The 10,343-nt window shown below is 35.5% G+C and overlaps 1 pseudogene; it reads right to left on the bottom strand.

Annotated features, from left to right (window-relative positions):
• Nucleotides 1–7,121: 7,121 nt before the first annotated feature.
• Nucleotides 7,122–8,492, bottom strand: LOC117343302 (annotated as a pseudogene).
• Nucleotides 8,493–10,343: the final 1,851 nt, after the last annotated feature.

Raw genomic sequence — 10,343 nt, 5'->3', positions numbered from 1 at the left:
GTCCATGGTCTAGTGGGACGCGATTTTGTCGTCACGCCACAATTTTCCGAGTTCGTTTACTATTCCTTGTCTATAGGGTGTCAGACACTCGGTTATATATATCTTGCTCTCCTTATAGTGGTTCTTTAGGGCGGATTTGGATTTGAATACCTTCTGTCGATCAGTATATCGGACAAAACGGGCAATGATGGTTACTTTTTTATCACGTATCTTGCCGATGATGTGGGATCTGGATATATCACTTGTGTTGAGTGGAACATTGATTTTTTTTTACAAATGTTAAGTACTGATTGATAAGTGTCGAATTGCTTGTCCATCGGAACATTGTGAAATTTTAGTGCGCCCCTCCTTGTGTATTGTTGTTGTTCGTCAAGGTCAAACTGGAGGTTTTGGATGGTGTATTTGAGTTCAGATATTTCTGAAGCCTGTTGTTGCAGCTGGGTTTTAACGGGTGTCATGACGTCATTATGGGAATCGATAACCGATTTTATGGTGTCGTTGTCAGACAAGGCTATTTTAACGTGTTTGTCAATTTCTGGCTTCAGAGACACAAGTAACATTTCAGACACAATGTTGGCTAATTTTGGTGCTAACATCTCAGAGAAACGAGCCATAAATTCAGGTGTAAACATGGAGTGTTGATAACTTTCGGTACACGCCGAAGACATTTCTTCGTGTGAAGGAGATAATGATTGGGTGCCCTCTGGTAGAGGGGACGTGTATAAGTTGAAACGTTTGCTTTCAACATCCTCCGGAGACAGTGGACTGCTCATTGTTTTCCGTTTGGTGGGGTCCGAAATAGCTGGACTTAAAAATGAGTTTAACGTCTGTTGGGACATGTATATACACAGTACCAAATCGAAGGACCGACCGTCTATAAATAGTAACCGACACAATGGGCGAGAGCGTTTCTCACCTGTGTTACACACCTGTATGACTGTATACAATCAACAAAGTCAGTGTGTTCCAGTTAACAGTAAAAGTTCAAGCTGTATGGAGTTGAAACTTCTTCTAAACACAGAAAAGTTCGTCAACTACAATATGGTCTACTCACATTACCAGAAAACCGCTTACAAATAGCTGTACTTAGCGAAATGTTTACCACACACTGATCACCGTCTTCGCCGCTCGACCATTGTTCTCACTTCAACAGTGAAAATACGAAAATATTCGTAACTAGGCGTTACATTTAGACCAGTATTCTTTCTAATGTATTAGGTGGTTAAGTCGTCTAGTAAAAGCGGTTAAGTAAGTTTATTTTAAAGCCGCATACTCCAAAATAACCTAGAATTCTAGTTGCACACATGTAATATTTACATTTGCGTAGCATTGTCACTATATTATCTCTTTGAGAGCTATGTCGTTGATGTACGTTTAAATATCGTGCATCACGCGACACAGTTCTCATACAACAGAGATCGGAAGTATAATATATCCCATGTAAAAATCGAATCATTGGTGGCACTTATTTGTACGCCGTTTTCGCTCGTTTTCAGCCGGCAGCGGCACGGCTCACCCCGGCGCTGTCACTTGTTGGCAGCCAGACTGCGTGCGCATCGTCCCGTTTCTCGCCTCTCGGCCCGGTTAAGAGAGACCGGCATACCCGGCGACAAGATGGCGCAGAAAAGGTACAGTTCTGTTTGAGACATTTGCAAACATCACAATTCAGATATTTACGAGCAATATTAGCAACGTATGACAGTAATTGAAATGCAATATAAATAGTAAAATTATGAGTTGACAGAATGGATAAAGTCCTTAAAAGAGAATTTTTCGGCGTTCCTAGTGTTACGTTATACTGGGTACTGAAGTAACGTTTTGAATCACAGTCATTTGCTTCTATTGAGGGGGTACAGTAGATCAGAAGGATTTTGTTGTTTAAATCTAATTCAAACTGATCTCCAAATCTCAAACAAACCATGAGCAAGTGACTGCAATGACCAGCTTAGTTATATTAACATAACTAAACTGATATTCCTGTTTGTTTTAATTTTAGTGGGCCTAAATAATATGACGTAAAAGTAGATGTTGGGGGAAGGTCAATCAACGTTAGAGTTGATGCCAAATCACTAGAGGATTTACAGAAACGGGGTAACACTGCGCAGTCCTTCGATTGTTTGATTTTATCCCGTTAATAATAAGACTGAGTTATGTTTTTCTAGAGTAGTTAAAAAAACTGTGTTTGTATATATAAATTGTGACAGCACGGGTCCGGGAGTTGGATGAGTCTTTTACATGTTTTGAGCTATATTATAGATCTAGCGATAATTGATACTAAATATTATAAAATGTTACCAGAAAATATTATAGATAGTTCGGAACGTTATATTCATTACCTGTTATGTAGGTATTTATTAGTAGTTCAGCTCGATGCACGAGAGAGAGAGAGAGTCAGCAAGGTAAAGCATGGTTGTTAACAGGAAGCGAGAGTCGGAAGTGACGTAGGACGCAAGTTATTGTGTGTAAAGATCAACTATGTTTAGAACAACAGGATATTTTTGTAGTTTCGGTTTGCAGTCGTACGTGGTTGGAAATGTAACGGAATCTGTATGTAAGTTGAAGTTGAATTTTATCATTGTAAGTAATATCGTAAATTGTGTACGCAATATTTTCCAGCAAGATTCCAGCTTAGGTGGGTGTACGTTGTGTGATGTCTCTCCGTGTTTTCTCCGCTAGGGATGTCAGAGGCTATTTCCTCATTTCCCAAAGCGGCTGTCTTGTCTTGTGTATGTCCCTGTGTGTATTTATGTACTAAATGTGGGAATTTTATAGTAATTTTTGGTGAATTTAAATTAGGGAATATTAGAAATTTACTTACCTAATTTTTAGGAAGGCTATGATACAACATTATTATACTCATAGGGGAGAGTCTTATCTTTGTCATAACTGGGATTAATTATACAAATAATTATTTATTAGAAGGGAATTTTTCTTCACTTTAAGGGGCATCTAAACAGCAAATCAAGCCAAAACAGTGATATTTTACAAGGCTATACATCCCTACTAGGGTGCAATTTAATAGAAGTAACTTGATAAAATTTTGATATGTATCATGTCAAACTGTGGGCCTTGCTGTTGACATTTAATTTGTTCAGTAGTTTGTAAATTTCAACAAAACATGAGAAAAATGCATGTTTCAGGGGGACATAATTAACTCATTTGTATCGCATTTATTGTGCAAAACAGTCATGTCGTGTTGCTCACATGAGTCTAAAGCACAAGATAGGAGAATTGGTTTGACTAGATTGGACTTTATGATATGTATTAACACTGATTTTATTAAGACCTTGAAATGCAAATTGCGGTTGTGAATAATATCACACAATTATGGCATATAAGAAGGTATTTCAAACGTCAAAAATGCTCATATTAGATACTATAGATAACTCTAGACATGGCAGGAAGACTGTTTTTAGGGGGAAATGTTCATCCGTTGAGTTTGGGGTAAAAGATATATATTTCTGAAAAAGGCCTATAACTCACCAGTTTGACAATTTGTCTTAAAAAGGTCATTCTTACTATAATCAGATGTCTTAAAAGTATGATATAGGAGCATTTTTAATGACTGAAATGCCTGCCTTTATGCCATATTTGTGTAATATCATCCACAGCCGCCATTTGCATTTCAAGGTTAAAACAAAATATGTGTTTATACCTACATAAAGTCAAATCTGGTCAAACAAATGCTCCTACCCTGTGTTATAGACACTTGTGAGTATGACAGCTGGGCTATTTTTCAGGTTTGGTTATTTTTGTGACTTAGAATTATTCCATGCTACAACTAACCACAAAGTAACTCTATAGAAGAAATTGTTAGCATCTACATAAAATTGTTTGTGATTTTAAGACACTACATGTCCAAACAAACATTTTGGTATATTACATGACTATTTTTGTGCAAATTTAAAAATATTTATTGACCCTTAATAGATAAATGTAATTCAGGATAGGGAGATTAACTATTAAATTTTATTTAAGTTTAAAAGGCTGGAGCTTGCTGGAATTAGGGTTTAGAAAGTTACATCTAACATTGCATATTCCATTCATCATTTATTTAAATCCTTCATTGTAAATATTCATAGATTTAGTTGATCATAGGTGTGAGAGTCATGTGAGAGATGTGTAGAGTTGATTGGTTGATAGTTGATAGGTTGTAAGAATTGTATGTCATCTTTAAATATTCCATAATTCAATTATTTAACTTGATATAACTCTTGGTTGTATTTGAGTAGTGATCACAGTCCTGGGGATAGTGATTTATAGTATGGGTATTCCCAATCTTTAAAACAAAGTTTGTTTATCTTAGCTAAAAGCTACTGGTCTAAGGGCAAATAATTTAGGTGTTCCTTCGACTTGATCAAATTTGACATGGTATAAAAAATAGACAACTTGACATAACCAACTGGACGAATAATTACTGATGATGTTGATGCGATCCGAAGAAGAAACATAACTTACAAGAGAAAGAAAGAAGAGACCAAGTCATGATGACAAATAGTAGTTTGGTTTTAAGACTCATTATCTGACCCTTAGCTAAGTTCTTTATGGACTTGGTATCAATCTGATTGATACCCAAACCTATGTAGCAGTCAGCCACGCTATCGGGATTAGTGGTTGGGTCGAACCACTTGGCTGTTACAATATCATACCATACTTTAGAAGTGTTATGAATGTACCTATAGGGCTATGTCACCCTTCCTAAATTTTTAAAAATGATTTTAGTAAATAAATAATAATTTAGTCTATTGATTTTTGCTTCATTTTTACTTTTAAATTCATTTAGTTCATTGCTGTTTTCAGGGTTTATAGCGTTTATCGGTATTATATTTCTATTTATTAAAGATCCAGATGCAGTTGCACTGGTACACAGAACTGCAATAGAAGGATGTAAGTACCAGTTTGACAAACAATTTACAACAAATGTTACTCTGATTGGATATACATGTATCACGTTTTCTCTTCAAGCAGTGTGTAGGAAAATATTTTAAATCATTCTATATTAAACTGTTTAAATGAATCATATTTGTGCACATAAAGATAAATGTATTAGGGATCAGATATAAGCTTTAGCCCTTTATTGTGAATGATAAATTTTACATAAACTCTTATAAAGTGCAGAATCAGACGGAGTAATAGAAAGCCAGTCGAAATGGACTCATGATGCAGAGCTGATGCTGTTGGATATTTTCAAAGAGGTTGAATCCGGGACGATCTCCTTTAAAAAGTGGCATTATATCTCCACAAAATTCGCAGAAAAATCCAGAGGAGAGTTCATCTTTACAAGTGAAAAATGTCGACTCAAAATCAAAAATCTTAAAGAGCGCCAAGCCAGGCTGAAGCGGAAAAAGCGGAACAAATCAGGAGAGGGTGCGACTGTCGATGACCTGGATGACGAGTTGGGTGATAGTTTCGAAAGTATGCCCGATGTCAACCCTAAATTTGTCATGGAATCATCAAATTCAGATTCCATGTCGGATACCCTGGATTCAACAGAATCCACACCATGTAAGAAACAACGCCATTGCATTTAAATTAATCAGTATTTTCTAAGATAAGAAATATTACTTGGTGGCACTTTACAACTGACCAAAGGTCAGTCAAGGTCACAGTCAAAGGTTAAGGTCAATATTTTAGCATACATGAATACTTATAACATCAAAATGGAATCTCCACATCTAAAATATTGTAAATCAGTTAATGATTAAGGTGTGTATTTTCCATAACAACATTTATACTTTCCTTGAATACTTTTTATAAAAATGACTTCAAATTTTGAAATTGTCTGAAAATAGGTCCAAGTCCGCTGTCTTCAACACTAACTTGTGAAAGTCAGGTGTTGTAAACTGATACCAAAACTCGATGACTAATTCACATGCAGTTTACAAAGAATGTTTATGGCTTGCATTTGGCAACACATTTCCAATTGTTTTCCTGTGTCAGCATTGCCATGGTCTCTTTATTAAAGCCTAAGGATGTAATCAAAACGAGAAATAAGTTTCAATGTATTGTAGAATCAAGATGGCTTGGGGGAGATCACAGATGTGTGGACAAGCATGTCTGTAAAGCAGATGGAATAGTAAATCTGCTACAGAAACGTCAGTTAGGGTTGTTTTTAGAAGAAAAAAACAATATTTTCATGAAAAGATCATATTGGCTTTTGTTTCCCGATTCACCAATGTATTTTGTAGTGAAACACCATGAGCTTACTGAGTTCAGATTCCACCCTGGATGCAGGAATGGATGTTAATGCTGGTACATAATTTCTTATAATTACTAATACATCAAACACTTCATTTTTTAAAATTAAGTACTGATTTTTCTCTCTTGAGATAAGTTATGGTAATGTTATTGTGGACAACACAATTGTTCTGATAAGTCTGTTGTTGATCTCCCACATTTTGTTCATTATTAAGCTAACCACCACTTTTATCACAGGGACTAATTGATTCATTAACCATCCTTGTACGCTACCTTCTGGACTATAGCCTGGTTGTCATTATTATTCTAATTGTTTTTTTAATAAATTTTGTATTTTGCAGGTAATGGATCCGGAGCCAAGAAGAAAAAGACAACTACGGGTGCAAGAAGAGCTATTGATGTGCTGAAAAGCATGATGGAGGATAAAGAATCTGCAGCTGAAAGAAGACATCAGGAAAAAATGACTGCTTTCAATGCACTAATCCAAGCAATTGAAAAATGAATTGTATTTTTTGGGTCAAATATTCATGGTTTATTCAATCATATTCATTTTGCAGATTCACTCCCAGTTTTTATCTAAATTTTACATTTGACAACAAAAAATAGAGCTTTAATTCCAGTGCATTTAAACATTGATTTCATTATTCTTTTATTTGAAGACTTGTTTCTATTAAAATGTACTGTTTTTACAGAATTGATGTATAATATGTTCCAATCTTATGAACCTTGTTTGTTTCTTTTAGTTTTATATGAATTAACTTGCTGAGGGCAATTATTTACAGTGTTGTTGTTTAAAGTCACCTTGTCTGTGAAATACTTCTGTTTTTTCTGTTCTTGCTATTGAAAAATAAAGATAAAATCATATTAATTGCATGTGATATCTTTATTACATTAAAACAATGTTTTAAGTTGCATTAGGCAACTTAACGTAACTGATTTGTAATTCTGATTCTCTTAAGGTTGCCGCGTGCATCAATCTGTAATGCTGGAAATGGAACAGCTGGCTGAAAATCGTTGTCATCTTGGTCCACATCATCAATATCCACACCATCCTTTTCGAGGATGCATATATTATGAAGTACACATGCAGCAGAGACTGTTTCACAAATTTCTTGTAATGATTTAATGTTGATATACTTCAGCCTCCTGAATCTTCCTTTTAATGATGCGAATGCTCTCTCAATCGCTTGTTTTTTCGAGGACAGACAAGTGTTGTAATGAGTCTCTTGTGGAGACAGGTGCCCTCTATCTCTATAAGGGGTAAGTACCCATTCTTTGAGAGGATAGGCAGCATCACCTATGATATGATAAATTCCATTTCCACACTTCTGGAATCCGAAATTGTACAAAGCCGACTTGCTAAAAACTTTAGCATCATGAACTCTCCCTGGCCAACACACATATATCTGTTAATGTGAGATCATACAAACAAACTGCTTGCAATATAATAGAAGACATTTTTTTCCCTATTAAAATAGGACTGTGGATTTTCCTGTGGAGACTATATAGCTATATGTGACCCGTCTATGGCTCTAACAGTACCAGGGAATTCTTTAAGTCCAGCATCATTGAATTCTGTTGCTATGTTGGGTAATTCATTAAGAGACGGCCATTTTATAAATATCCTCAGTAAATGGTTATTGATGGCTGAAACTACTTGTCTTTTAGACTTGCGAAGGGCATACTCTGTCACACCAAACTTATCACTTAACGCATGGAGGGTCTCTTGTGAAGCCATATAGCGAAGTGTCATAAGCACTTGCTTTTCCACTGTGATGCTATCTCTTCCTCCTGGAGCAATTCTTTGTCGTAATTCTGGACAAAATCTGAACAGTCTGCCTGTCAACTTTGAAAAAAACCTTTAAATGTATCGGGTAGATACATTGTATCTTGGTATAGTCTGTTCAAAATAGTTTTGGCATTTGGCCCTGTCATCTCTCAACCTGTAATTTATAACACAAGCGTCATCAGGTAAGTTAGCCTAATGTTAGTCCAATAACTTTACAAATATATCTACCGTATAAACGTCATCCTAGTCGCGATCGCCTACTACACGTAGCTGATCATAACTGTCATTTAAATTACACTACGTTGTAATATGCATCGTCGACATATATTCAGATAGACTCAAACTGTCTATTTTAGCAGTCATTTTCAGACTCAACATAGTCTAAATAACTTTTCGTCACTTACAAAGCTTGCATCACCAAGATATCCATATAATCATTGTCATCGTCGTCATCAAGCATTTCTTGGGCAATAACACAGCTTACGACAGTGTTGATGTCAGCCATTCTGCAGCTTGGAATATTTACTTGTTTGTGAATGGGCGCGGTCACGTGCCCGGCTTAACCGGCGAGATAAATTTCAGTGCAAAACAAGCGCACCCATTGCTAGAATAAATTTCAGCGGGGAATCATTTTGTCTTCATTAATTAATATAAAAGGATGCCACGTGCGCATTACACTGATAATAAAGTATTAAACATAAGTGAAGTGTTTATTAAATTCCATGCATTATTGAAGTTTTTCAATCTATTTGCCAAAATTTGATGACTGTCGGTAAGGCATGAATTAAGAATGTTAGAGCTTATCTTTAAGTGAAAGTCATACTAAAAAAATAAAGGGAATATGAATATAAGCGTTGAATTATTTTTGTATGGTATTTAGGATTGATTTGAACGCCAGAGCTTTTCAAGGAAGCAAATCATAGATATACTGTCGCGCATTATGGTGTTTGCATGCTAAGCTCCGCAGTTCAAATAGATCCTAAATATCATACAAAAACAGTTCAATGCTTAATTATTGGTAATCCAAGATGCTCATTCACGCTCTACTAACATTAAAATGGCCATTGGACTGGACGCTGGACCAGGGGAATCCTTGCGATACCGATACGTGTATAAAAATGACTCGCTGCATTTATTTTTATCGCGAGATTTGTCACGGAGGCGAGAATGAGGCCACCAACTACGTACACTATTGACATATAGATTAAACGTGAACATGTCCATATAGATTAAACTAAACTTGCCTCAAAAATGCTTTCATCTGAACATATTAGCAAAGTATTATCGTAAAAACTGGTCAAAATAAACAAACATACAACTAAATACTTAATTTAAAAAATATATTAATTTGCAAACAACACAACATCGATAAAATTCAGATCAGCGAAGTTGATATCGTTCGAGGAATACGGAAAAAGCTAACCAGCAATCAATAGACGTCCGGCAAAATCGGAATTCGAGTCTATGTTTTTTCTCTTGATAAGTTCAAACGAGTGAGTTCCTTTCTTAAGGAAATGCTTGGGTTTGGCTGATTCCAGCCTCTTTTACGTTTCTTTTTGGTAGAATCTGCATTTTGGCAAGTACATACTTTTTCTATTTCGCCATTTCTTTGACTGTAGACCCGCCAGCTGCATTGTGGTGCCAATTTGTGTAGAAACTTGTTCCGTCGGACCAGTTATTATTTTTGGGAACATTTTTTTAATTGTTACATTAATCTGTATAGATTAGTTCATGGTATATGCCGTCGAGGAATCAGAGAAATGGTTTTCATGCAAATCTTCCTCCTACACCATCTATATTTCATCAATATTGATCCTGAATCACACATAAGTATCAACTATTTTGATTGGCAGCTTGCATTTATAAACGTGTTTTGCTATTCTAGTTATTAATGAAAACAAATGCAAATGTTTAATTATGACAATTCATGACAAAGGGCCAAATAATAACAATAATACAATTGCACCAATGAAGACACCAATAATAATTAATCGGTAGAACTATCCGCAAATAATCTGCGGCTCTTTAGTAAGCTATATTTCTTTAATTTGAGATCAGTAATGCTTAACCAAAGAAAGATGACGTGTTGATAGTATCAAATAATATTTTCTAATCAAGTAAGATATAATTTATGTCTAATATATACGCTACAAATCTGTATACGTAGGTATTACAGCCATATGGTTACCGTATTAATGGCCAAAGGGCTGTTTCTCTCGCCGAGGTCAGAAGCATTAATAAAGTCAGTATTGAAGAGAAGTGAACCTACAACGGTATGATATACAAGAATAATGTTAATATTGGCTGTTTTTTACTATTCAAGTGTTCTACGAATTTAGAGTGGTTTATTTGGTAA

Source organism: Pecten maximus, chromosome 15 (assembly GCF_902652985.1).
Source record: "Pecten maximus chromosome 15, xPecMax1.1, whole genome shotgun sequence".
NCBI lineage: Eukaryota > Metazoa > Mollusca > Bivalvia > Pectinida > Pectinidae > Pecten > Pecten maximus.
Note: the sequence above shows the minus strand (reverse complement) of the source record. Positions and strands in the feature narration are given on the sequence as shown.